The sequence below is a fragment of the Symsagittifera roscoffensis genome, chromosome 10 (genome assembly GCF_963678635.1).
Source record: "Symsagittifera roscoffensis chromosome 10, txSymRosc1.1, whole genome shotgun sequence".
Taxonomy (NCBI): Eukaryota; Metazoa; Xenacoelomorpha; order Acoela; family Convolutidae; genus Symsagittifera; species Symsagittifera roscoffensis.
In genome coordinates, this window is record NC_087071.1 from 47,660,506 (window position 1) to 47,687,257 (window position 26,752).

The 26,752-nt window shown below is 48.2% G+C and overlaps 1 protein-coding gene across 1 annotated transcript in view; it reads left to right on the top strand.

Moving 5' to 3' along the window:
- The first annotated feature begins 5,351 nt into the window (after positions 1-5,351).
- The window catches only part of LOC134855296 (uncharacterized), a 72,099-nt gene continuing 50,698 nt past the window's right edge, over positions 5,352-26,752 (top strand). Inside the window, exon 1 of the mRNA XM_063871781.1 lies at positions 5,352-5,361. The gene's annotated coding sequence lies outside the window, so the exon portion shown is untranslated. The remainder of the gene's footprint in view (positions 5,362-26,752) is intronic.

The window sequence follows — 26,752 nt, forward strand, 5'->3', positions numbered from 1 at the left end:
CTGGAAGAGGTGACCAGCCGAGTGGGAAAGTGGTTCAGGAGCACTTGAGCTGAACCAGTAGGAGACTGGACTGGAAGAGGTGACCAGTCGAGTTGGAAAGTAGCAAAGAAGGATTTGGCGGTTCTCGAGTTCTCAAGTTGGGAAGAACGGGTATCGTTAAAATCCACATTACATTATAGGAGATAAGTGTAAAATTGGATAAGCGAAATCCCCTTGTTTTGAGGAACGTTTTTACTTAAGCAGGCCTGGAGACAGGTCTACGGTTTTCTCTTGAGAGGTTTAGCACCCGGCGCTTAAGGTAATTTTTAGGCTTAAGAAGGGGGGCTAAAAAGGGGGGGGGGTTAGAAGGGGGGCTGGTTAGGTTAGAGGTTGGCGGTTGCAAATTGTAAAAAAGGGGGAAATTAGAGTAACTAATTAATCGGCATCGTTGATTTAGTTACATTAGTCATTAACACGCGTTGGTAATAATAGGTGGACATCGAAATTTAAACTCGAGTTAAGGAAAGTACCCTGGTCGGATTGGTAGGGGGGAACGGACATAGACAATTCTGGTGATACCCAATAAGATTATTAGTTGGGGGGAGGAAAACGCGTGGCAATTAGGTACCAGACATTTTTTTCGACAGAAGGTAGACATTGGTCAACTTTGAATTTTAGGTGGGTTCATCTTTCTGTTTTTTTTTTTACTTTTTCTAGCTTGGATTTTTTGTTGCATTTTGGTGAGGATTTTTGTTTAGTTTTTACACGAACAGGTGATCACAAGATACCTGCGCACAGGTTTTGGTTTCAAGTTGCTTGGAACACTGAAATAGAGGGAACTAAAAAGAAATAAGAAAAAGGGGGGTCATTATTTGGCCTTTAAGAGAGGGTTTTTGGGAAAATTTTACTAGAGCTTGAGTGGTGGTACAAGGTACAGTGAATCAAGAAGTCCCCATAACGGAGAAGAAGGAGGTTCCACCGCTCAGACACTTGTCAACAGTCTTGGGACAGTGCCAAAGAAGTCTTGGGACAGAGCAGTCTTGGGACAGTACGGTCTTGGGACAGTGGTCTTGGGACAGTGGTCTTGGGACAGTGGTCTTGGGACAGGGGTCTTGGGATAGTGGTCTTGGGACAGTGGTCTTGGGACACTAGCCTTGGGACAGTGGTCTTGGGACAGTGGTCTTGGGACAGTGGTCTTGGGACAGTGGTATTGGGACAGGGGTCTTGGGACAGTGGTCTTGGGACAGTGGTCTTGGGACACTAGCCTTGGGACACTAGCCTTGGGACAGTAGTCTTGGGACAGTAGTCTTGGGACACTAGCCTTGGGACAGTAGTCTTGGGACAGTAGTCTTGGGACACTAGCCTTGGGACAGTAGTCTTGGGACAGTGGTCTTGGGACACTAGCCTTGGGACAATAGTCTTGGGACAGTGGCCCTGGGATAGTACTCTCAGGAAAAGGGTCTTGGGACACTGACGGAAAGTACTGGGACAGTACCGAACAGTCTTGGGACAGTAGAAAGAAGCCTGGGACGGTACAAAGAAGAGTAGGGACGGTAATTGGAAGTCTTGGGACAGTATAAAAATTACAATAAGTGTTTTAAGACAGAATTAAGACAGAACAAGACTAGTCGGAACCAGGTACGGTTGAGACCACAAATAAAGAAAGTTTCTCGAAGAGTTTTGAAAGAGAACTGGAATACGGTTTTTATCACGTTGTATATTTCCTTTTAATAATTTTTCCACAAAAGATTTTATTCTTAGAATAGAAATGTGTATATAGTAATATTGTAAATAAGAGCAATTGTAAATAGAAATAATGAGACGGAGTAGGGTACCGGTGCTAGAAAAAAGGTCAAGTGGATCAAACACGAAATATAACTCGTCGCTGCGCGGAACGACATCAATGGGCCCAAGCAAAACAAAAGATAACTTTTCAGTTAGCATGGTCAGCACGAGGGGTAACACCGAGAACAAGACGCGAGAAGGTGCTAAAGACAAACAGGTGGAGCCCACAATCGAAATCGATCTAGAGACACCAGACCAGAGCGTAGATGAAGTGGAGAAGAAGACAACGGAATCCACACCGATGCCCCATATGGAAGATCAAAATCCAAAAACCGTGGAGTTTTTGCCGATAGACGCGTTGGAAGACACAACAGGCAATACCCGAGAAACGGTGAAAGACGAATCTCAAGTAAAGAAAACATCTTTTACAGAAAAGTTAGCGATGATGGTCGGAATGAAATCGAAAGACAATACGGCCGAAGAATCACAGACTGGAAGAGCACGAACATTTGGAACAGTGAGCACGAAGGCGACAGAAGCCGACCTAAAGGAAGAACAAGCCAGAACAGAAGAGGCAGCAGAAAACAAGACAACGGCTGATCATGAAACAGATACTCTTGAGCTTGGCGACCTGATGACAAAACTAAGTCAGATCGACAAAAAACTAAAGTATAGTGAGGAAGATAGAGACTTAATAAGGAAAGAGTTAAAATACAACAAACACGAGTATCTGGATAGTTATTTTAACCTGGCTAAGGCGACAGACGAGAGACTCCAGCAGATGTCGGACAAGGTAGATGCCACCAATGAAGAACGAGATAGGAACATCAAAAAAGATATGCAACAGTTGAAAAACCGATATGATGATGTCAACAGCCAATTAGGTAGCCTGGAAAAGAGAATGGATATAATGAACAGGAATCAGGCCAAAAGTTCGTGTGCAAAACAGGCGAAATTGGATGCAGTCTTGAGAAATTCTACTACACAAGAAAGACCGGCAGCGGATCGCACGCAAGGCACCCGAGTTGACTTTGTGGAACCACAAAGAAACAAACGGCAATCGACACCGTTGCCTTTAACAAGGGATGCGGTAAGCATAGCACCAACGGCGGCCAAAACAATCATGAAAAGTGGAACATCAAACACAATGGGTGGTCCGCGGGACTCAACAGCTAGCAGCAACGCAGGTCCGGATGCCATGACGTGGGCAAGCACTTGGGAGTTGATGAACAGGACTCTAGAGGCCTTCGCCACGAGGAACACTGACTCGAGCGATAGGAGAGACGGAAAATCAAGAAAAACTTTCAAGAAGCCAAAAGAATTCAAAGACGACTCCGATGGATGCATCGATACCGCGGACAAGATCTTCGAAATATTGCTGAATCGATTCGGGTCAGGCATGAAGGGTCACCAAGCGATGATGCGATTTGAAAAGAGAAGGCAGAGGGACGACGAGTCAATTGATTGGTTCCTAGATGACCTCGAGGGCTTGAGAAGAAGGAGTGACCCAGAGGAGTCGACAACCAGAAGAAACTTTAGCATTGCCTCGAAGTTCATTGATGGGGTAAAAAGTGATGACTTAAGAACAATGTTAGCAACATACTACACATTGTCGAAAGACAGCGCACCAACCCCAGAAGAAATGAGACAGAAATCAAGGGAATACTTGCTGATGAAGCCAAAGAAATACTCATATTCAGAAAACAGGAACACGCAAGGGGGAGGCCAACCCCAGAGGTCATCATGGTACAAGCCTAGAGATGATATGGACAAGCGCAGATCATGCGCGAACTGCGGGTCGGCGGATCACCACGTGGCTGACTGCATAACATACAAACAAGGCATGAAGAGCCTAGGATACGCACCGGATGAGGAGGACATGAGCCAGATGGAGGAACACGAGTACTATAGTGGCTTAATCATCAAGATAGGCGCAAAATGCTTCTTCTGTAAACAGGAGGGGCACTTCAGAATGGATTGTCCCTTGTTCTGGGAAGCGGTCAAGGACCAGGGTCACCCAAACATAAGTTGGCATTAGCGGCGGTGCAGAATCAGCGGAATAGACAAAACGAGTTTGAATCTAGGAACTTAGGAGCACCAAGCACGGAATTGCCGACAAAAACAGTGAAAGCTGTAACACATGTTAATGGTGCGATAGAATCCGCGGCCGGAAACTCTCTAGAGATAAATTATGAGAAAGCGGCGACGGAAGCAATTGCCAAAGTGAAACAGGATCTGGCTGCGAAAGAAATAGAGCAACGACTAAAGCTGGAGATCGAAAGACAGAATTTCAACGAAGCATTAACCGGATCAAACCCAACACTAGAGGCTGTACCGGGCTCAACAAAGGCCGGGAATTGTAACACTGTAAAAATGGTGACGGGAAAGCTATTCGGCATATCGAAAATCGGGGCTAGAATAATGTCGATAATCACAGTGGGCGGCCACGAGGTAACCAGAAACTTGAGCGAACCGAGCGACCAGACAATAATGCACATTGACGTGTACGCAGATTAATTGAGTTGTATAAGCCCACAGACGACTTCTAGAGCGTTGAGAGCACTACTTACGAGAGGGGGCAGCAAGTCGGTACGTGTTGACAACAGGTATACTGAAGCTTATGGTCCACACGAGTGATGCTAAATATAGATGGAATAAACATCTATACCAAGACAATGATAACATGTGACGAAGACCTAATTGGGCAAATCTACGTAGGGAAAGAAGAGTTGAAAGTGAGATCAATTGGACACTGCGCCATGCTTGAAGAAGATGCGATGCACATCGGGACAGAGGCAGATGTGACAGGGCACGTGCTAGACATAAGTGGCAAAAAGACTCAGTTACGTGGGTTACTTGATACGGGAGCAGTCTTGAGCGTCATACCAATCGAAACTTGGGAAAGGATGGGCTTTGACATAGGTGATTTGATAGACTCGAGGATAAGGCTGTCAGCTGCAAACAAAGGGGACCTTCGGGTGCTGGGCAGGACGCCGATAATAGCCCTCAATTCGGGGGAACGTAACCTGTGGATGAGCTTTATCGTGGTAGAAAACCTAGATGAATCTGACCAATTCATTTTGGGCAGAGACTTCATCAGGAATTTCGACGTAACGATTGATCTAAATAACGCAATGTTCAGGATACGGAACCCGGATAGGAGGTACGCAATCAAACCGGTAATTTTAATAATGGCGAATGAAAACAAAGCACCGGTATTCTTGAATAGGAGGGTGAGGCTAAAGGCGAATGAAGCGGCAATCGTAGGCTTGAGGATGAAAAATTACAAAGAACTAAGTGACAACAAGCAAGTGTGTAGAGTTCCGAATCCTAATAGTCAAAGTGCTGCTGTTTTAGGAAGATCCTTCTCGATAAAGAAGAGCGGCCTCTGCGTCAGTGTCTTGTTGAATACCCTTGATATCCCGATCACGATACAGAGAGGGAGGAAACTGGGATATGCTTTACCGGTTAAAACCCGATATGAAACAATCGAGAACTCAAAACAAAATGAAGTTGTTGATTGTCCCAATCATAGGGACAAAATTTGTATCTTGAGACGATTGCAGAAAATAAAAGATTCTTCAGGTCTTATTAAATCACTTAAGTCAGAGACGGACGATGGGCTGTCGAGCTGTTCGAACTTTCCAGAGCGGCCCACACTAGATGAAATGCAAACTGACAGCAAAGATGTCGTGCGGTCACTAGTTGACAAGATCCCCGAAAACAATCTGGAGCAGACCAAGGTTAGGAAAAAGAAAGTGACGTTCAATGAAGATACAGGACACCTGGGACTAGGTCAAGAGTCCGGGGAGTGTTCCATGTTCACGGAAGAAGAAACCGGAGAAGGAAAATTGTCCGGGGAGCGTGAAGGTTGGGATGAAGAGTGGGATGAGAGCAGCGAAAACCAAGACAGTCTGTGCATGATATTGGCGGAAGAGAAGACAAGGCACCACGACAGGGAGTTACAGACGGATCCATCTTCAGGAACGTACAATCTGGACATGCAGGAGATACGAGGTGGTGAAGAACTTGAGAAAATTGCGGGTTCAAGGAAGCCATTCAGGGAACTATCATGCAACTCAAACGTCAGAACGAATCTGGTGCCAGAAGATGATATGAAAATCGTGAAAAGGATGATATGCGTGAAGCTGAGTGATGACATCCACAATCCTGGTGAAATGAATGGACAGATCATGGCGCTAAAGGAGCATGTCAAGGCGAGATACAGGCTGTCAGACCTAATAAGAGCCCAAAAGAATGACAAAATGACAAGTAACCTCTCCAAATGGATCCAGTCGGGGGTCAAGGAGAAGGGGGAACTCGAGGAAGACAGCTACAAGATCTTGAGCCAGTTCTACAAAGAAAAGAAAGACTTACTCTACCACACAGCTGATGGGGTGGTAGCATGCAAGAGGAAAGATGAGGAGAAGATATTACACAAACACAACCTCATCATACTACCACAATTGTATCAAACGGAGGTGCTTTTCAGATCGCACGACCAGATGGGACACCAGGGGATAGATAAAGTACAACAAAGGATACTTCACAGGTTTGATTGGCCAGGAATGAGAAAAGCTTGCGAGAGATGGGTGAATGCCTGCCTGGCATGCCTCCAGGTAAAAGACCCAAGGAAGATGAAGTTTCCCCTCAAGTCTGTCGAGAGCTCGGAGTTCATTGAAGTGGTGCAGATAGACCATCAAAAAATACTGGTTATAATAGATCACTTCACAAAGTTGGCGGAAGCGGTTCCGTGTCAGACAGCCTCGGCCGAGGAGACATGTGATCATCTGATAACGCATTGGATATCGCGGTATGGTTGTCCAATGACTTTCCAGTCGGACAACGGCAAAGCTTTTGTGGGGGACTTGACAAAAGAATTGATGAGGAGATCGCACATTGCTCAAGCACACTCGACAACCTACCATCCACAGACCAACGGGTTGGTAGAGAGACAGAACAGGACACTGGTCAACATGTTAAGGGTGTATTGCTCAAGATACATGACGGACTGGGATAAATACCTGCCACAGGTGGTAGGGGCCCACAACAGTACACCGCACTCAACGACGGGCATCAGTCCCTTCATGATGTTGACGGGCAGGGAGAGAGCAATGCCTATGACATTCTTTTACCCGGGATATAAGAAGCGATCAAAAGACAACAAGAGTTAAACGAGCTATGCAGGAGGAACACGGCGCAAGCGCAAATGAGGCAACGCAGAAAATATGACGAAAAAATATTACAAGCAAAGCCATATGAAGTGGGCCAATACGTGTGGGTCTTCCAAAATGTCATACCGCCCAAGGGAACAAAGAAACTACTCAAGAAGTGGAGGGGACCATTCATGATAACGGAAGTTCATCAACAAGGACGGTTCTATCGCTTGAGTACTGGGCGAGCGGCACATTATGAAAATCTGAAGCCTCACGTCCCGTCCACGGAGGATTGGTGCATACCGAAGGACATGGAGGGTCTTGAGTACCTGGTGGTAGAGCCAGCGTGTGAAGTGAATGAAAAAGGCACCAGAGAGAAGAATGATGGTAATGAGAACTTGAGTTTGGACGACAATGAAAATATAGAAGTGGAGTCTGAAGCAGGATCATTTGTAGAAGAAGACTGGAACGACCCGGAGCAAGATGAGGTGCCGAAGTGGATGGAGCCAGATCGACCAATACCACCGGGAACCTGGACTGGCAATCGTAAACGGACCGGCATGAGGTACAACAGGTACGGGGATGACTTCTTGATCGATAAGATACAGCCAGACAAATTGGGCGAGGAACTACTGAGTGCAGGCGAACTGGAAGCCGAAGAGGAATGGCAGGTCATTGACGATGGTGGACACTATCCGCAGGAAGACTACTCGACGCCAGAATTGGAGACGGATCTCGAACAGAGTGAGATAGAGAGGAGGGAGAACACGAACTTGAGGATACTAGAGTGGATGCGCGATGTCAAAGACGAGAGCCGCGAAGGACAAAGCATTCAACAAATCGACGTATCATCGGCAAATTATATGAAGGCAGAGGACCCTCTTTTCGGATGGACGGCAACAGACAGGCCACTGGACATTCCTCCGGACAATTCAGACCCGACAACATCGACGGGGACGTCGATAAATATTTTTGTCCGAGGAGTGGGGGTAGCACTTACCCACACCGAAAATTTGATGATAAAGAAGCTCAAGGAAGTGAGAGAAACAAGCGAATTAGAACTGGAAGAAGAAGAGCCAGAGCCTACCATAGGTCGGAATTTCAAAACGAAATTTGAAATACCCAATGAGTACTCGGAAAACATCATGATAACGGATAGCGACTTCATCCTGTCGAACAGGACTAGCGCGATCTGCATCACGGCGGACATGAGTTTCAAATCAAGATTGGAAGCTGACTTCAAAAGAGAGTACCAGAACGTGGAGTTTCTGTTCAGACAGAGACCAGGACTGGGAGGGATGGCAGCGCTTCCACCATCAGTAGCACAAGTCCCGGGCAAACATCTGTGCTTCCTAGTGACGAGGGTCAATGACAGGAACACAATTAATCCCGAACACGTGATGTTGGCACTAACAAGACTACGAGACTTCATGATTGAAAGAGGAATAACGGAGGTCTCAATGCCGGTGTATGACCCAAACAGGGGCAAACTGAGCTCAAGGGAGTTGTACGCTATCTTACACGTAGTCTTCGCGGAAACTGAGATAATGGTGTATCTGCACAAAAAAATACTACTTGAGCATCGCCTGAGTTGAGGACACGGGGGTCTCGAGTTGGGTGTGAGGGAGGAGTCTTGAGTTAGGTACTGGGGTGCGGCACAGGTAAAGGGATCTTAAGACGCGATTGGCATGACAATTGAATTTTAGAAGAATTAACGGTGCTAAAACATAAGATGAATCTGCATGCTTTTAAGGAAATTCCAATTGACTTGTTTTAAGTGAAATGAGAATGATAAGATTTTAACCATACTGGTAAAAGGGGGGTTTCTAGGTTAGGATCATGACATGTTAAGTCTTAATATGGTTTCTGTTTTCAGATCAAGTTTGAAAAACAAAGTTGAAAATCCAACTATACTCAAGCGAGAGACAAAAAGAGAAATCTTGATTGAACTCGCGATAATCGACACCTACAGCAAGTATTTGCAAGGGAGCATTTCTAGAGAATTCTTGAGCTGGTCAATACTTGAGTCGGTAAGGTAATTCTTGAGCTGGTTAATACTTGAGTCGGTAAGGTAATTCTTGAGCTGGTTAATACTAAATACTTGAATACATCCCGAAGTCACAGAGAATGGCAGACAGATTGTGGAAATCCATGCCCGCGGCCCTGAAGAAGCCTACTCTCCATGAGCTGTACAGACGCCTGAGGGACCTGGATTATACCCAAATAGACGAGAGAATGGCGGTAATGCTGACTGCCATCCTCCAGTTGGAAGACCCTGGTGAATGCAGGGAGTCTGCGACGGAGGCTGTCTTCATGGTAGGCTACACCACCGAGGGAATATCAAATCAGGAACAGACCAGATGGTTGTCTTGGAATGTGGGTGGAGGATTAAGGGGCTTTGACTTGGCAAGAAATCCTGCCCTGAGTAACAACACCGAATATGGCGCAGGAGAATTCCCACTACCAACTAGGCCAACAGCAAGATCCACAGGCCAGAGCTCGAGTAAGGTGCCATCGATGACGCGAGCACAACAGACGACTGAGGCATATCCGGTGTTCTAAAGAAAGAGCTCGAGAAGACGCAGAAGGAAAGGAACAAGGTGAATCTCGATCGGGATCAGGCGAAGCTGGATCGGGAGAAGGTTCAGCTGGAAAGGGACCTGGTGGTCAACGAACGAGATCAGACTCTGAGGTTGCTTGAGATGCTAAAAGCTGAACATCAGCAGGAACTAAGGGTGCGGGAGAATGCCGCGAATTGTGAACAACTGAAGTCTGAGTTGGAGAGAATAGAACAACGACAACGTGAACTTGATGCACAGAAGGGAGCCAGGCCAAAGGAGCGAGTGGTTACCAGCTCGAGGCCAGAGTCAGGCATGGAAGTGGATGAAGCCCCCAGGGCAAGAGGACGGTTCAACCTTGACCGCGAGGCCCGAGAACACATGAGTGAAGGGTTGGAAGTCTGGATACCGAATGAAGCAACGTCCTCCTTGCGTAGCTTAGAGACGCAACCCATACGCCCACTGATGGATGTGGTACTGCCGGGATATACCCCAACCTCGACCTCGAGTGACAGTCAGGTGAGCGGAGCGGCGGCTCATCGCGTCTGAAGGAGCTGGGCGAGAAATTGCGGCAGAGAAGTCGTGAAAGTTCGGCAAGACCGGAGCTTCCCCCAACTTGGAAGAGGTACCACAGGCACAATCGGTTGGATTGGAATGCGGAACAGAAAGCCAGGAGGGACTGCTTTCATGATGCAGCCTGGGTGGAATATCTTGCGCCACCCCGTGTGCCAGAAGGCGCGGTCCACCTAATCATAGGGGACAGCCTGATGCGGGTGTTGACCCGGATCCAATCGCACTGGCAGACAGGAATCTTGAGTTTCGCTGGAGCTGCCACGCCACAGATGTTGGCAACGCTTGAGATGCTAGGGATGACTAAAGTGTACACAGTGACCCTGATGATCGGGACGAACGATGTATCAAGGGGAGAAGCGAGGAAAATAACGAGGCTGCATGACAAGATGAGCTGCCTTCTTGAGGAGCTGAGGATCCAGATGGACCCCATCCTGTTGACAGTATGTACTGTCCCTTATAGCATGAAGTTCGATCAGCACGCCTTGGAAATGAACGAGAAGGTGCGGAACCTAAACAGGGTGATCCGAGAAATCCACCGGAAAAGTATGCTCCCCGTCGGACTGTTGGACGTGGCGGAGCGCATGGAGCAAGCGGGATTCCCTGAGGACACCTCCAATGATGGAATCCATTTCGATAGACCGAGGGGAGCAGAGTGGCTGAATGACGTCTTTCAAGGACACTTAAATACGCTAGAGGCGGATCTGCTAGAGACAGCCCAATTCACATTAGGGCCACCTCCGAACCCACCATTCCTCGCCTCGAGGGCCTTGTCTGGTCGCTTGGGACCGAGGGTCGACATCGGGATCAGGCGAAGCTGGATCGGGAGAAGGTTCAGCTGGAAAGGGACCTGGCGGTCAACGAACGAGATCAGACTCTGAGGTTGCTTGACATGCTAAAAGCTGAACATCAGCCGGAACTAAGGGTGCGGGATAATGCCGCGAATTGTGAACAACTGAAGTCGGAGTTGGAGAGAATAGAACAACGACAACGTGAACTTGATGCACAGAAGGGAGCCAGGCCAAAGGAGCGAGTGGTTACCAGCTCGAGGCCAGAGTCAGGCATGGAAGTGGATGAAGCCCCCAGGGCAAGAGGACGGTTCAACCTTGACCGCGAGGCCCGAGAACACATGAGTGAAGGGTTGGAAGTCTGGATACCGAATGAAGCAACGTCCTCCTTGCGTAGCTTAGAGTGGATTCCATCATTGGAGGTGTCCATCATAGGAGATTCCAAGGGGAGAAGCGAGGAAAATAACGAGGCTGCACGACAAGATGAGCTGCCTTCTTGAGGAGCTGAGGATCCAGATGGACCCCATCCTGTTGACAGTATGTACTGTCCCTTACAACATGAAGTTCGATCAGCACGCCTTGGAGATGAACGAGAAGGTGCGGAGCCTAAACAGGGTGATCCGAGAAATCCACCGGAAGAGTGTGCTCCCTGTCGGACTGTTGGAGGTGGCGGAGCGCATGGAGCAAGCGGGATTCCCTGAGGACACCTCCAATGATGGAATCCACTTCGATAGACCGAGGGGAGCAGAGTGGCTGAATGACGTCTTTCAAGGACACATAAATACGCTAGAGGCGGATCTGCTAGAGACGGCCCAATTCACATTAGGGCCACCTCCGAACCCACCATTCCTCGCCTCGAGGGCCTTGTCTGGTCGCTTGGGACCGAGGGTTGACACTAGAGGCAGCTCGAGGAGCAACCAGGCCAGATTGCCGAGTGCCATGCAAATGGAGTCTGAGGAGGTGACGTCATCAACGCCTCCAGGCTCGGCAATATCCTCAGTGGTAGTGGCAGAAAGCAAGCGGGAAAAGAGGCCTATGGAGACCGCTCGCTTGAGATATCCAGAGAAGGTGAAAGGATGGACCTAGAGGGTTTGGAATGCAGGCGAGAATTGGCGGAGACTCTGGGTATTGAACGAGTGTCGCACGAAGACTTAAACAAACATCATTGCGTGGACTGGTTGAAAGCTCACGAGGCGCACTTCTCGAGAACAAAACTGATGGAGACCGCGGACCTGACCGGAATTCCCACGAAAGGGATCATGGGACCCATCAACTATAGACCTCTCAAGCTGCTGGGGAGTCCTGGACTCATAGCAGAACCCCCCAAACACCGAACGAGCATCGCCAGGATCAGGTTGGCGACCCCGGCACAGTTGAGGGTGGTGGACAAGCTGCTGAATCCGGGGGGAATGGAATTGCCAGATGCCGCTTACGAAGGCTCAAAATTGGCGGAAGATCCCAGGTACGGGAAGCCCTGTGGGAGCACCCAGCTGGCCAAAACCTTGGCAGTTTACGATAGAGCAGATCCAGCTGCTGCGAGGGTAGTCATTGTGGCGGGATCAGACTTCGAAGGAACGTCTCCTAAGTTGTTCTGGCCGGAGACTCTGATATACTCTTTGCCAGGAGCCGAACTAAACCAGATGTTAACTCTGGTGGTGGCAATAAAGTCGGAGATGCCCTGTGAGCCTGAGCTGCTATTGTTTGCAGGAATGAATGATCATCTGCACGCGACGGGACTTCTTGAGCAGCTGAGGGGCAATGAACCGACATCGAGGAAGATGTGGGAAGCCATTCAGACGTTGTTTGCAGCGATGAATGAAGTGCAAGAGAATGTTGTCTCGAGATTTGGATCCAAGACGAAGGTGGTATTCACCACATCCCCTGAATACGCGAATATGCCACCCGCCCTACAATTCGTGTATGCGGTCTTGATTCTAATAGCAGAGAGAAACGAATGGCGGATTCTAATGGCAGCCCCCAATCGGGAATTGGAGCCATCGAACCTGAGGCTCCGCAAGTCAGAATTGGCAGCGGCATGGGCGGACATATCTCATGCACTGAGGGGCTTTTATGGATTGGACAACATCCTGATCGTATTGGATGAGGTGCTTTTGCTAGAGATATCGAACTTTGCCAGGCAACTCAAGTTCAGCCCAGTCATCGGGGACGATCACCCGGCGATAAACCAATTGACGGCCAGCTTGTGGTTTTGGAGCATGGAGGTGAAGATCACAAATTCCACCGGCAAGTCTAGAGGTCCGAGCAACGAGAGAAAAAATGTGGCCGACACGAAGAAACAATTAGAGTCGATGAAATATCGCCTGACGCAAGAGAATGGCTGGTGGCCATTTTTGACACCAAGGCTAGAGAACGCCACGATTAAGACGAGGGGGGAAGCACCACCCCTCGTGAAACATGTCTGGAGTTTTCTGGAGAAACAACTGAAGCTGGCCGAAGGAAGAGACATGACGGTGGCTAGATTTGTCTCGGCCGCCAATGAAGTGACGATTGGAGGGTTCTGGAGAGAGCACGCCGAGGGTGAGCTGCGGACTAGAAGGGATCATGAGATTCTTAAGTTCTTGAGTCCTTGCTGGGGGAAAGAATTCATGGCAGGAATGTTCGGCACCACAGCGACTATCTTTGGAACCTTCGTGCAGGAGATACTGGGCATGCCCATCATACTGCTCTTGGCTTTATATCTGGTCTACCCCAGATACTTGTTCAACATGGGCCCAGCGTACATGTTTAGTCGAGGAGTAGAGACACTTCGGGTTGATGGGTATCTGGCACTAGTACTCTTGACCCATGGGGAATTGGTGTCGTTTCATCGATTGATGGAATATGGGGAGCCCCTGTCAATGGGGAAAGTCCACTCGAGTATCGAAACCTACTCCTACAAGTGTGCCGCGGGGTTGAAGACGTTGTTAGTGCAATACCTCATGATGCAGAATCGGCACATGACGGGTGAAGATAAGAACCCAACATCGAGAGAAGAATGGAAGAAGATTAATGGAGGGATGCCTCTGTTGACGGACCTGTGCCTGGCAATGAGGTCGGACCCGATGGGGATGATCCGGGGTCTAGAGGAGGTAGTGACCTGCATTTACGGTCCAGCAGTGACGTACGCATTCCCAGATCCCCTGGTGACAACGTATCGTTACTCTGTGACGCACTTGAGTCTTATCAGCGTACTGGATGGGACGGCGCTCAATTGGTGTCAGCAGGAGGTGCTCAGGGCACAAATGAGCAATACAGTACTCTTTGGAAAAGTGAAAGATGCCGAGCTGATAGTGTACAACTTCAGGGGGCAGATGCAATGTAGAATGGGAGGCAAGCGAGAGGGTCCCATCGAAACATATCCCAAAATCTGGAACTTGAAAAGGAGGAAAGCTTTGCACTGGTCAAGAGGGAGCTGGAGGCCATAATGGAGAAAGAAATCCTGCCAGCCGCCATGCCTGAGTTCCCGATAGTCAGAAGGATGACCTTGGGAATGAACAGTCCCTTGGTAGTTCCATCCATAATGGCGAGGATGACAACGGAGGAAATGCAGAAATACTTCACTGATGGCTGGGACCCCCTGTTCATCGGCTACACGGCGGCGGTCTGCTTCCACACTAGCGAGGCGAAGATAAATTCGTGGACGACGCAAGCGAAAAAGATGAGAGACTCGCATCCCCCCGGATATGAGGTGCGAAAGGTCTTGAGAGCTCCTGAGCAGGAGGGACTTGAGAACATGCTACCAATATGGGATGATGACAGGATGATCATGATGGAGGGGCACGTTGCATTGGTGGACGACATGAAATTCGCAACAAGAAAGTATTGGGCACCCTATGGCTTAGAACAGGTGGAAATGAGACAGGAGGGAAAATAACTAGATGCAGCAGGTCAACTGCACGTGGCCCTGACGGAGTACAAGAGATTGGACCCGGCGACACCATCACCACTGTCAGTGGATACACCTGGAGACAAAAGGAGTGGACCCGTGGAGGACCGGTTCAAAAGAATTCTCGAGAGAAGGAGAAATGAGTCAGAAGAAGAGAGTATGGATGAAACTCTCAGTGAAGCCGGTGAGGACATGGAAGTGGGGAATACGCCTGAACCAAGACCATCAGGGGAGGAGCTCACCACTCAAGAGCTGTTGAAAGACTTGAGCGAGGAGAATTGGGCAGATACTGCCACTCCACCTCTGACCCCGTCCCCCCGGAAGAATCTGGAATTGCCATAGGCAAGCGAGACCTCCAATATGGGGATGATACTCTTGAGCTCGGAGTAAAGGGAAAAGAATACTTTCGAAGGAAACAGGGACATGTTCCTGGGGTCTCTGGAGGACGATGCTTGGCAGAAGTTCATGAAGGAATTCAATCAAGAAGTGGGCAGCGAGACGACGCTGGAAAAATTCAAGGAGGAACTGTGGGACACAGTTGTGAAGTTTGGAGAACCGCTTCTGATAGGAACGGGCCTGGATGAGAAGGCGAGAAAAGAGCTGCTGAACAAGCTGATAGAGCTGAGGAATTCACGATCGAAGACTAGAGAAGAAAAATGTGAAGACAGCTCTACTCTGAAACAAAAAACTGTAGATAAAATAGTTGATGATATAAAAGGGGATAAGGTTGGGACTAGTAATATGATTAAAAGTACTAATATCCTTAAGGCTCGAGCAGGGGGGAGGCAAGAGTCGGAAGGGTTGGAGGTAGACAGAGAGGTCGAATCAGTGATGATAGCCACAACACCCTCAACTAGAGATGTGAAGACTCGCAAGAGGAAGAGAGAAGTAGAGGGATTGGGTAGTCCTTCAGTGGATGCTGTCTCGGAAAGAAGATTGAGAGAGACAGCGCCCATGGTTTTGGCTCGATGCAGGACGGCGGCATACAAGAGCAACACGGAGCTCAGAAGACCACTCGAAGTAGAGAGGGAAATAGAGGCTTCCACCAGTTCGACATCGGAGGAAGACTTCAAGCCCCAGAAGATAAACGTGAAGAGAGGTTCAACGAATGGACAGACATGGGAAGTGGATGTCGGCAAAGAATGGGTCTCGAAGGCACACCAGGCCACGGGGAAGCAAGTGACGAGTGATCCACTGGAGAGGAACAAGACGAGGAACAACTCCCGGACATGGTGGATGGCCCTCGAGACATTGAAGGAAATGGAGGACTGCTTGAAGAAGTTGGACAGTGGAGTAGCTCGCAAGCGACGCAATTGGGCCACCCAGCAAAATGCTGAGGTTAATAAGAATTGGCGAATCAGCTGAAGAGGTCCTGGCAGAACTTGTTGAAGGATCATTTTGAAGAGGCAATGAGGACACCCTCATCAGCACCGCCATTGATGGCGAATCCTTTCGTTAGAACCGCAGGACAATTAATGTTCACCTGGAGTCTAGTGGGAATAGAGTTGGAGACATTGACGTCGTATGACAGGCTGAAGTTGGGAAGCAAGAAGCTAGATGTATATCAAGCACTGATGCAAAACGTGGCCAGGGACAATTCAGGCTTGAGCCTGGCTAGGAGGAAGGATGCCACATGTTTCTTGATATGGATAGTGTCAATGATGTCTGATAGCACCATCTTGGCGTGCCACCAGAGAGCAAGCGGAAGTAAAACCGTGGAAAAAAGAGTCTCAACGATCATCTTAAACGTGTATCAGAGTACTGGAATAGAAAAGGAAGATGGTTCCAGACTATCCCTAGAGAACCACAGAAAGCTAGACGAGGTACGGAGGTTTTATAATAAGAAGTTCGGAGAAGAACATGATGTTCACCGTAACCTGGCCTCGTCAGAGCAGTACTCGAGACTCAGCGAGAAGGGGGAATACCAATACGTGTCGGGAGTGATGGGAATAGCCTACAACCCCTTCTTAGACTCAGAAACTGGAGGCGCTCACAGGAACCACGAGGTAGCGGAGCTACTGAAGTTTTGGACAGAAAGAATAGTGGAAATAGACGCGGTGGAGAAAGAGGGGCCGAGCCTGGGCCTGATTTTTGAGAAAACACCAGAGGTGGTGAGCATACCGCGCTCGAACAAGAGAGTTGAAGTGAACATGGGTGATGGAAATGGCTTGTTAATCACGAACTTGGGAGTGGTATGGAAGTTACTAAGACCCTCCTGGTGCCCACATCCCCACGCGAGTCTGATCGAGGAAACCACAGAGCGAGTGAGGCTAGCACCAACGGAGGATGAAGATTTGGCAAAATTGAGTGTGTTGCACAAACTTATCTCACCTCAGATGCAGGAGTCAGGCGAAAAGTCGAACAAGCTCGGGACAGCAAAGAAGATGGAGCCGGGTAGCTGTCTGGATTCGACGTGTGGGAACGGAGAGCACACCTGCGATGGACGGTCATGTGTCAGGATACTGTCCTTTCAAAAAGAAGATCTGGTTACTTGGTTTGAAGACATCACGGAAAGGGAGAAAGGTGAAGTGCAAATAGTTGCGGAGTGTTACGCGAGAACTACGGTGAATATAGCGACAGCTCTCGGATTCTTCTCGAGAATGTGTAGTCTGCAGTCACTGGAGAGGCTAGAGTCTGAACACCATTTAGTGACGGCGTTGAGCGCAGAATCATGGCCTGGGGTGTTGCAGGTGACTCAAAAACACATCCGGAACTGGAAGGTTTGTCTCGAGGCGGAAATGGGGTTTCCCATGAGCGAAGCTTATGGCCTGCCATTGAACGCAAAATCCCTGATAGGGTCAATGATGGCCAACTTGTGCGGAAGCCACTACCCACTGCACATGGCGATGGTGGAAGCATCCAGCCAGAGAGTACTGGTGGACAAGGCCTTCTCAGTGCCCAAGTGCGTGAGGTTGGCTCGGGTATCGCATCACTCGCATAAACTGTTGAGGAAAATCAGAGGGACAGTACCGAAAGAGTTGAGAGATGACTTGAGTGAAATCTGGGGAGAAGAGCTTTTGAAGTTGGAAAGTGAGAACACGAGCGATCACGAGAGACAAAACGTGATCGGAAAACCGGTGGGGGGTGCTCCAAACATGGAAGAGAACGACACCATGCATAAGAAACTGATGGAGCGTGAGCCTCTCTTGGAAGCCTAGGGGGAGCGTAACCTCAGGAGCATTGAGATCACCCATGGAGAATGCCCATGCCACTGTTTGGCACAAACGGTGTGGTATCCAGATCACAAGAACCTTTGCCTGGTGTGGGATATGGAAGAAATTCGGTCGATCGGACTACCGGATCACCAGCAGAAGGTGACGCTCTTAGTAGTGAGTACGATGCTGGCTCTGAGATGGATAGAAGAGAATATAACGAAAAGTCGGGAAGCGACGACGCCAACGGCTGAGTCAATATATGCGATAGACTACAGCAGGAGGCTCGAGTTGTTTGAGACTGCGTGCAAAGTATTCGCCATACCAACGGAAGTCAGACACGTATGGAGCCGTTTGAGGTACTTTCCATGGTTTCGGGCGACACTGACGTCTTGGTTGTACATGACAACGAAAGATCACATGAGAAAGCATCAAAAGGAGTATCGACAGTTCCAGGCCGAGATTCGGCCGGAAGCTTTCAAGAGACCCCTGTTAACCCATCGAAATGCGATCACGACAGGATGAAAGAGAGTGGGCAAAATGTCTAGAGACAATACCAAAGCGAGGGAATCAATACTAGAGGAAGACTTGGCGAAGAACGTGAGCTTGAGCCTGCACAACTCCTTTTGTTTGAACCGGGAATCTAGGGTGAAGGCACTACCCAACCAGGCAAAGAGGTTGCAGGAGCAAAGAGAATGGATGCGATCCTATGAACAGCTGAAGGCTTGGGAGGAGATCGTGATTAGCTCCGATGATGAAGAAGAACTGTTGAGACAGTTTGCCGTAACTAGTACTTCAGGGTGCGGCACCTCCAAGGCGAAGAGTGCGAGATGAGCGGATGGTTCGAATGGATCTTGAGTCTTGAGAGGGAAGGGGGGCTTGAGTGTGGATCCGGGTGAAACCTGGGTTCACGAAAAAGAAATTTTAACGAATCAGATATTGTTATTAATATGCTATATCTATTATATAAATCAAAATGCTGCATGACAATTTCCTAATTGAATGGGACAAAAGAAATTTTAAATAATTGGCTTGAAAAGCGAGAATTCAAGGGTGCAGGTGTGTGCAGATTTTGATTGCTGTTTAGCGATAGTGTGAAAATTTTACATGGCTGTGAATTTTGGGGTGTAGATAAACTTAAGTCTGCTGCAAACTTCTGTAAATGACCACTGGCACTGTACCTTGAGCAACACTCGGTTTTCTGGGACTCACTGGCAGGCGACAGCACGCGATGAGGACATCGATCTTGAGTCCGGGGAGTATGTGCCAGTCGGTCATATTTGGAAGTTTGACCTTGAGAAAAGCAAGAGCACTTAATTTTGGAGTGAAATTTAATTTTTCAAAAATTCGAATGGAGCCTGTCATGCACGATTTTTCTCGCAATAACTGAAAACCGAAAAAGAGAAATCAGAACGATCGAATAACAATCGCGGGAAAGTTGTCAGATGAAAACAAGTGGGAAATTGCTATTCGCAATTTCCATCATAGTGAACAAGAGTACAGCTGTCCTATCTGAAATAGAAGACAGAGTATTCCCGAGAGAACAATTATTCGAACTGGACTAGAGTGAACATTCGACGGAAAGGTGGACTGCTTGAGTGTCCCAATGGTTCACATAAAACTTCATTCTAGAGTTCAAACTTACCTCTGCCATTCAAACTGATAAACATTGAACTTATCTAGTTATCTTAGTTAATTCTAGAGTTGCTCACCCATTTAATTGTAACATTCGCCCAAATATCACACAGCGACGGAGCGTAGAAGAAGTACCTATTGACGACTGGCAGGCGTCAGTTACCTTAATCCTACTCGTTTTTCACCGTCTCGAAACTGCCAGTTGATTTTCTGGTCTGTCTAGGGCAAAGTAAAAAGTTACCATTTTTAGGCCATCAGTCAAACGACTTTTGATCAGCTTTCGTTTGCATGCGAACACAACCACATAGCTGAGTCTCGGATCCTCAGACTACGTGATTGTCATTAAAAACACGGCTGAAACAACCTATTTTTATATGTTTTTGTGTGACAGTTTTATAGTAAATCCATTGAAGATGGATTGACCCTTTCCTTTTTCTAGCTACTCATACTCTGAAATATTAAACAATAACGGTGTTAATTAAGATCTATGACATTACAGCAGCTATACAGTCAGTTTACACAGTCCTTTCACATAGACAGTCTCTGGGGGACCAAGCCTCCGCTTCCGTTATATTCTTGAGATAACGCTCTTATCTCCTATATTTCGTGTCCCGGGAGGGTTCCGTGGTATATTTCTTCCCCCACTGAAGCCTCCTTCTCCACAAATATCCGTCGCTAAGGTTCTTATCGTGTGTTATTGCCACGATAAGAGGCTTCGTAATTTTCCGTCTCTTGTACGACTGTTCTTCACAATATTTGGCGTGGTTCTCATTTCCCGTCTTTTTTAGTCAAAATGGCCGTCTTTTTTCTATTTCTCAGAAATGTTCATTCTTCAATCGAAATTTTAAAAATAAAAATTCTAGAACATTCTGACCCTCCTTCGCAACACTTTTTCGTTCATAAGGCCTTTAGTCGTTCTTTTTTACGTCGCCGGAAGGTTGTGCTGTGTCATCTGGTAGAATGGCACATACTCCCCGGACAAGTCTCCATCAATGTCCCTATTGATCGCATAACACCGGGTTATCGTCAAGTAGTTATCCAGTTTTCTACAATCAATCTTACAAATCGCATAAGAAAATGAAATTTATCTACCCCACCTCAACTCACTACGTGTTCACAAATGGCATCGTACTACATCTCACTGCCTTTCAATATTTTCACAAAATTTGCACCATGAGGAGTGTCCTAGATAAAATTTCTTTTCTGACTACTTACGTCGTTTTGCCATAAAACTTCTTTTCGCTCTTTGTGATTAAAAAGTGGGACGTGGCACGGCCACGCACCCGTTAAAATTAACTTAACACTACTCACCAAGTATAATCAGTCATTTATGCGGTCCTTTCAATATTAAAACTAAGAAACTTTGTGGCTAGGAAAGTTATTGAGTTACCCACCCTTCCCGAGCGAGTTTACTCAAACTTACCATGTCACCACACAGTGAATTTGTGTCTTACACAGGTTAAAAACTTCAGTCGTGAATAAATAGGTAAACATACTCACCTATGTTCCTTATATACATACATAGATAGTCGTAACTAAAATCAACAATTTCAACAATTTTAACTATTGCAGCAATTTTCAAGGTTTGGTCTGACCAAACTAGATCAAAACAAAAAGTTTAACAAGTTCAATAATCAAAACTTGGTTGATTGGTTTAAGTTTTTACACACAAAGACAATCAAGTTTTTTCTCCTTCTCTTCTCTTCTTTGGTCATCTTCACTCCATCACTTCTCCATCCTGATGTTCAGCGTCACTGTCTTCCAGAACTTTCTCTAACATATCCAGAGAGTTGCGGGCCGTGCCCCAACTCTCCTGTTCCAACAGCCTCGGTTTGCAACAAGGTAGCAAGTCCACATTCACCTTCTGCTCCAGGTTCCTGCAAAAGCTGTTATGAAGACATAGGCTCACATTTCGTTCTAGGTCAGCTCTTAAGACCTCTTTCTTTTCATCTTCAGTTGCACAAGGCGCTCCAGCTACTCGCTTCACCGCCGTGGTGACCGCGTTTCTGTGCGTCAGGAATGCTCTCTTATAGGCTCCCGGTCCTATATCTAGCTGGAAAGATTGATAGGCTTCCGTGTTCCTCGACATGTGACGCTTCGCGCGTTCATACATCCATGATGTCATCACTGCACGGAACCAAGGCATCAATCTTTGCCTTGACCATATTCTTTCAATGGCTTTAGGTATTCTCAGAACCTTGCAGGTGGTTCTAAAAAGATCCAATTCACGACTCATCTTCACGTTGCTCAGCTGTTCAGGTGTCGGCACGGCCGTCTCCTGTTCACTTGTGTCCGCGTTAGACTCCAACCATCTCACTGCCAGCATGGCACTAACCACCACGATTGACACTTGTTGATTTTGATCGGGCAACCCCGTTGAGTACAACTCCTCCACGTCCCACACTAACACCAGATTCCCGCGTTTGGGGTACCATAACATCTGCGCTAGGCAGTGACAAGCATGCTCCCCATGGGTCCTCACTATGTTCCTTTGGGTCCGATACCCTGAGGCTCCCAGCAACGGTTCCACTTCCATCAGAATTCTATGTAAATCGTCTTTCTCTTCTATGGTGGGGAATTCAGTGGGTAACGCTCCACTCGCTTTCTGTTTCTGGAACTCACTCACGTTACCTTCGTTCAGTCTCATGAACTCTTCACCCACAACGTCTTGCAACTCGCTTTCGGATCTCTTCGGGACTGCCCGAAAGATCTTTGTCAACAAGTCATATGACCTTTCTGACATTCTGGCCAACCTCACGCACTTTGGCACAGAGAAAAGTTGGTCAACCAACACTTGTTGCGTCCTCGCATCCATTACCACCATGTGCGTAGGATACTTGCTATTACAATATGGCGCGGAGCTTGAACCCACCATATATTTTGAACCAGTAGGTCTGTGATAGGCTTCACTATCCTTCAGATTCATTTCATTTTCTAGAGCTTCTCGCCAGCCCCCAATCTTCTGCTCTGTCTGTAACGCTCCAGGGAATATCTTTACGCTGAGGGACGTCACTAGCTTATGGGCACGCTCCAGGCGCTCGAGCGATTCTATCGAACTCGTCATGCTACAAAATCCCAAGGCTGTGATCAGGTTTACGTCCGTCACCCCATGGCAGTCCGCGACCAACTCCGTGGCACTCTTATCTGACATGCTCAATCTTCCATACAATCGTGCCAGTTGTCGATGCTGCTCGCTCAGCGTAACCAGGCAGTGTCTCAGGTTACAAACATGTCCTTCCATCCCACTGTGTTGAGCCAAGCATGTGCCTTGCTTCAACCAATTACTCGATGGACCTTCCTCGGACAGCTCCGTGGATGGGTTGCTCGTCCTCTTCGTCAATCTCATGGCCAGCAGGTGATGTATCATGGCCAGATCATGTAAACTCGCATCATCATCCCGGTCTAACATGATATCCGCGGTCATGACCCAGATTAAGCCTGCGTTAGGATGGGGACACCAAGAAGGTTTCATGAGTTCCCACATCACTACTAGACTGGTTTTCAAGGGACCGTCCCAAGAACCACAATCAAAACTCACTTGCCCTTTTAGCTCGGGAATCGAGGGTTCGACCACTCGTTCTTCCAAAATAATTCCCAGCTTGGGTTGTTCCACCATCAGCATTCCGATTTCCTTAATCCGTTCAACCCAGAAGTTGAGTACTGTGACTTGCTCATAGTCGAAGTACGCTTCCCTGGCTTCTTCATTCACGAAGGGATTATACGCCATCCCCGGTATGCCAGACACATATTGGAACGACTTAAGTTTCCCTAGTGTCGCAAACTCTTTTTGTCCTCTGACCGCTTCAATCAACTCCCGGCTCACTTTCAATTCTTTGTTGGAATATCTTCTCACCTCTTCCAACTTGCGATAGCTTTCCATGTCATTCGACTCCTTGCTTGGCACTATCAATGGCATGTCCTGATATAGTTCCAGGAGTGCCCTAAGGAAGTTCCTTTCACAATCAACTCCCTTTTGCCGAATGATCTTTATACATTCTCCCAAAACAGGAGTGGGGATACGATCCACCACGAACCTGACAAAGCAAAGGGCATCCTTTCGCTTAGCCCATGCTATCGCTGAATCGTCTTTTGAAATCAATGCTCGCAGAGCTTCCATCAATTCTAGTTCCTGTTCTCGTGATCTCGAATCATTGCTGGCTTCATATTCCGCCTTCTTGATGCCCATCAAGCACCAAGCCAATCGTACTTGTAGATCAGTTCTCGTGCACGGATGAGCTAGGTATGCTGCCATCGTCGCAGGTGCATGCATCGTCTCATCAAAGTATTTCTGGAGGGCCGCCCTCCAAGAAATCTCTAGCAGTTTTTCCAATCCAATTTCGTTCGCTTCTGATGACATTACCGTGCCATACTCTTTTCGATTGAAGTTAAAGTTCTTCGTAAGCCCTTTCAGATATTCTTGCATGGCTCGCTTCTCGCTCCAAGCCATCAGGTGCCCTCTCGCGGAGTTCCTCGCTTTAAACATCTCCACATAACCCCCTGCCGGATCTCCCATGTGGACCAATTCCACGTCGAGTTGGACAACTGGAAGGACAACTCGACCGAGTCCACGTCGAGTTGTCCTTCCAGTTTCAACTTGGCCATGTTGATTCGCGAGGGTCTATAATCTTCAAGACCTCCAGATCCACATTGACTGATGATTTCCATTTCTAACTTAGTGTCTGCCAGGGTTCGCGCCGTCTTCTTCGACCTTGTGGCGGTCACGGTCAGACCTGCCAAGAGCATAGGGGGTATCAGGTTTTCTTTTTCTCCCCCGGCTGGTGTCGCACCATCTCCTTGCCCGCTCTCGCCTGAACGACCCGCACTAATCAGAGAGGTCACCACTGTCTTGGCTTTTGACTTCACCACCCTCTGATTCACGACTCGACTCCCTGTCTTCCCTTTCAGTCTCTTCAGCCCTTTTTTGGCTCGTCTAACAAGTAATTTCTTTGTGCCCTGCTGATCATCGGCACTGTCTTCTGTAACTGACTCGGTCAGAACATCCGACTCCATGGAGTTCACTATTTTCTCCAGGACCTCACGCATGATGGGTTGATTCAATCCCACCTTCATTATGGACTGTGTCCCATATCGTCGTATCACGTCCCACGATTTTTCCATGAAGTTCACTCGGCTCCAGGTTGCTCCTGTCTTGCCTTCCAGTTCCATTTGATATCTTTCCCATTCCTCTTCTGGTAACGTACTGAGGAACGATATCTTCATCGACTCTTCGATTTTCCTCCTCCTCGGTGATTCATGAAGCAGTCTCTGCGGATCCCTGCTTCGGCACTCTCTAGCCTGGCTTATTGGGTCCATCGGAGATAGATCGGCCGACGCCTCCTTTGTAGGAGACATGAAGGACGATGGTGCCATCAGCAATAAATTCCCATCGACTTCCCCATCGTCGTCTTCACTGAACCGGTATTCTAGCAAGTCCCTCTCCAACGCTCCTAGATCGGTCTCTCCCGGTTTTTCCGTCTTATTTCCGGTCTCGTCATCGTTATCGTCCTGATCCATCAATTCATCGTCGTCCGCATCAGGCTTCGGCTTGGGTCCCGAGGGTCCTTGTCGTGGGTCTGTGCCAGAATCCGGCCGAGCCGGTACGGTCATGTCTCCTGCGTGACAAAACAATTCATCATCCACCAGGAATTCTACTAACTCCTCGCCATGTGGAGCCAGGTCTTCTATCGTTATATATGAGCCTCCTCTGTTCTCCCTTGCCACTTCCAGCATCACTACTTTCGCTTCTCCTGACCACTTCAGTCTCGATAAGTCATCTGTGGGAGAATACACTTCGTTCCACGCTTCAGCCGAGACCTCTGGTCTCCTGGAGGGTAGTGCCTTGATCTTTTTCCTGCTCCAAGCATCAGGGAATGAGAAGTCAAACGTGTGCGCGGCGGCAGCGTTCCAGCTGATGAAGCGCGGCTCCATCCCTTCACTCCACTTCAGCATTCTCTTCTCTGCGTCACGAGCTGCTCCTATGCGAGGGGCAATGATGGGAGATGTGACTCCCAACAACATCATCCTTATCGGTGGATATCGAGGGCATTGGTCCGGCAGCGGCCTGGACCCAGGAAGCCATGTTTGCTGATTCTCTTTCGCGTGTGTGTAGGCTCCTGGCAATTGAGGTACTCTCACAGCCTCTCCTGTATCTTTCACCACTGGTCTCAAATTCCAAAGTTTTGGGTTAAACTGGATGTGGGACAGATCCTCACGGCCCATTCGGCACTTGAAGTGGTTGTTGAAGTCCATCAACACCCAGCCTGGCTCTGCTATTCTTCCGAACAGCCTATCGTCGCTAGCCAGCCTTCTCAGTTCACTCTGCTCTACCCAATTCAGCACGGAACAATCCACAACTGAGACCAGGTTGACATACAACACCGAATTCCTGTATGCCTTTACTTGTACTTCCGGGAACGCGAAAGTTATCACCGGTCCATACACCACCGTGACGAATTCCCGCAGTCCGTGGACCAGAGCCAACGGATCGATCCGCATCATGAGAGCCAAGTCTGTTAGTAAGGGCATGCCACAATACTGCTTACATTCGCCTGCGTTCGTCGCCACCTTGTCTTCTCCCGTGACGCTTCTGTTCTGTTGCAAGAGGTATTGAAGCAGGAGAGTCCTCCAGTCTTTCATCTTCCTGAGCGAGGCGGTTTCCAACTGCGCATTGATTTCGCGACTTGCTCCCAGGAGTTGTTCAGGGTAACGCAACAGCACAAGCAAGTCACCCAGTCGACCGTAGGTCATGGCAATCAGAGCCAGGAGTCCATCCAATCTCAAATCTGCCAACGCTTGGGTAAAGAGGTTTGCCGGTCCTTTCACAAAGTTTTCATGCCCAAATGTCACGTATAAGGCTAGCACTAGGCCAATCGACAACTTCCTGATGTCCTTGACGAAACTCGCGATCAGGTTCCTAGATGCCTTCGGATAGCACGTCGATAGGAAAGATGGCGTCCATCCCACTCCCATTCCACCCAAGACAGCATCTGATCGTTCATACTGTGCCTTCGTGGCCAGCACGTCAGCTTGGAACTTGTCCAGCGACATCGTGTTTACGTCTTGCATCAGTTTCAACATCTTGCCTCCAGCTAACTCCCGGGCATCAAATAGATTCTTTAGATACGCGTGTATCTCTTTAATTATTGCCGGCGCATGCTCAAACGCGTCCTAACCCAAGGTGCACAGCCTCGGTGACAAATACAACCATACATTGTTGTGCGGCTTCGTACGCAAAGCCATTGCC